At 46.4% G+C, this 2500-nt stretch overlaps 1 non-coding gene across 1 annotated transcript in view; it reads left to right on the forward strand.

Moving 5' to 3' along the window:
• The first annotated feature begins 1197 nt into the window (after positions 1-1197).
• The window catches only part of LOC123690410, a 1906-nt gene continuing 603 nt past the window's right edge, over positions 1198-2500 (forward strand). The window contains exon 1 of the ribosomal RNA XR_006751073.1: positions 1198-2500. This exon is cut by the window's right edge and continues 603 nt beyond it. This is a non-coding gene — a ribosomal RNA (small subunit ribosomal RNA).

Here is a 2500-nt window from a genome sequence, read left to right on the forward strand (position 1 = left end):
GCTAATATAGATCGAATGAATGAATGTATTTCGTTATGATAAATTTATTAAGTAATAATTTTTTTAATTTTATTTATATTACATACATATATGTATAATAGTAAAATAATAATAATAATATAAACAGTCAATGCACATTCATTCATTTAATGTACACACGCACACGTTACGTACACGTCCTAAAATGAAAACTAACTCTCGACGCTCTACTAGAAACATACGACATACTACTCCAATGCCGACGCGGACTATTGCTCTCGGTATAGATGTGGAGCGAAACAGCCGTGCGCACCGAGTCGGACGGAGGTTCTCGCTGCCGCGCATCATCGTGTATTACTCGCGATGTTTCTGTGGAAGAACACAAACGCACGAATGTGTGTGCGTGTTTGATTATTTTTATTTTTCTTTTTAATATATATATATATATATATATATATATATGTATACATACTTACGTGCGCACTTTGTTGCACACGGTGTGTTACTATATATTATTTATCACCGCGTTCGCAGACCGGACGGTGACATTCAGCAAAATCCGCTCAAAGTGTGATCTTTGTGAGACTGTCTCGCCGGTGTTATCTGTGATTATAAAAGAATTACGCTTTCAGGCGCCACCCAAACTCGGGTCGCCGAGCGTGTTCGACACGTGCGCGGTCGCTGCGGCGGCCGCAATTGGAAATAATGTTTGAAAGAGGACGCATACGCGCCCATCGTCGAAACGGTGTGCGCAGCGTCGTGTTGGAATTTGTCCCTCAAGCTCCGGGCGTTGATCGTATCTAGTGCGAATACAACATATGTATAATGCCAGCAGAGTTTTTAATATGTTTACAATAACGTATTGAATAAAAATTGAGAAGTTGCGTTTAGATGAATGTTCAATTTTCAAACTGCCAAGACACATCGTCGTCGACGTCGTCGTCGTCGTCGTGTTTGTCGCAGTTTTATGTCCCTCACAGTGGTCGAGCAGCGTTGTACATCACCTCGTTGCGAGACCGTGACGGGACGGCCGCTCGTAGACCGGTCAAAGTATGTCTATCGAATTGAAGCGCGAACGTCGCGTCGTTTGTAAATTCGACGCGTTACGTTCACGCGTGTCGAGTAACGCGCGCAAGCGCGTCTCGACGCCGCCGAAGCTACGGCTCGCCGAAGCCGCGTCTCGCGCGCGGCGTTAGGCGAGTCGTTTGCGTAAGCAGCTCCCTGGTTGATCCTGCCAGTAGTTATATGCTTGTCTCAAAGATTAAGCCATGCATGTCTCAGTGCAAGCCGTATTAAGGCGATACCGCGAATGGCTCAATATATCAGTTTTGGTTCCTTAGATCTTACTCAGTTACTTGGATAACTGTGGTAATTCTAGAGCTAATACATGCAATCAGAACTCTGACCAGTGATGGGATGAGTGCTTTTATTAGATCAAAACCAATCGGCGGAGGGCCTAGCGTCCGAAGTCGTTAATTTTGATGAATCTGGATAACTTTTGCCGATCGCATGGTCCAGTACCGGCGACGCATCTTTCAAATGTCTGCCTTATCAACTTTCGATGGTAGTTTCTGCGACTACCATGGTTGTCACGGGTAACGGGGAATCAGGGTTCGATTCCGGAGAGGGAGCCTGAGAAACGGCTACCACATCCAAGGAAGGCAGCAGGCGCGCAAATTACCCACTCCCGGCACGGGGAGGTAGTGACGAAAAATAACGATACGGGACTCTTACGAGGCCTCGTAATCGGAATGAGTACACTTTAAATATTTTAACGAGGAACAATTGGAGGGCAAGTCTGGTGCCAGCAGCCGCGGTAATTCCAGCTCCAATAGCGTATACTAAAATTGTTGCGGTTAAAAAGCTCGTAGTTGCATTTGTGCGCCGCGCTGTCGGTGCACCGCATCCGCGGTGATACTGACACGTCTGCGGAGCATATCGTCGGTGAGCCGGCGGTAAAACGCCGGTTCAATATCAAAATCCTATCGCGGTGCTCTTCGGTGAGTGTCGAGGTGGGCCGACAATTTTACTTTGAACAAATTAGAGTGCTCAAAGCGGGCTCAAAATGCCGCTTGAATATTTCGTGCATGGAATAATAGAATATGATCTCGGTTCTATTTTGTTGGTTTTCAGAACTCCGAGGTAATGATTAATAGGGATAACTGGGGGCATTCGTATTGCGACGTTAGAGGTGAAATTCTTGGATCGTCGCAAGACGAACATCAGCGAAAGCATTTGCCAAAGGTGTTTTCATCAATCAAGAACGAAAGTTAGAGGTTCGAAGGCGATTAGATACCGCCCTAGTTCTAACCGTAAATATGTCATCTAGCGATCCGCCGACGTTACTACAATGGCTCGGCGGGCAGCTTCCGGGAAACCAAAGATTTTGGACTCCGGGGGGAGTATGGTTGCAAAGCTGAAACTTAAAGGAATTGACGGAAGGGCACCACCAGGAGTGGAGCCTGCGGCTTAATTTGACTCAACACGGGAAATCTCACCAGGCCCGGACACCGGAAGGATT

Source organism: Pieris rapae, chromosome 24, assembly GCF_905147795.1.
Source record: "Pieris rapae chromosome 24, ilPieRapa1.1, whole genome shotgun sequence".
In the NCBI taxonomy this organism is placed as follows: Eukaryota; Metazoa; Arthropoda; class Insecta; order Lepidoptera; family Pieridae; genus Pieris; species Pieris rapae.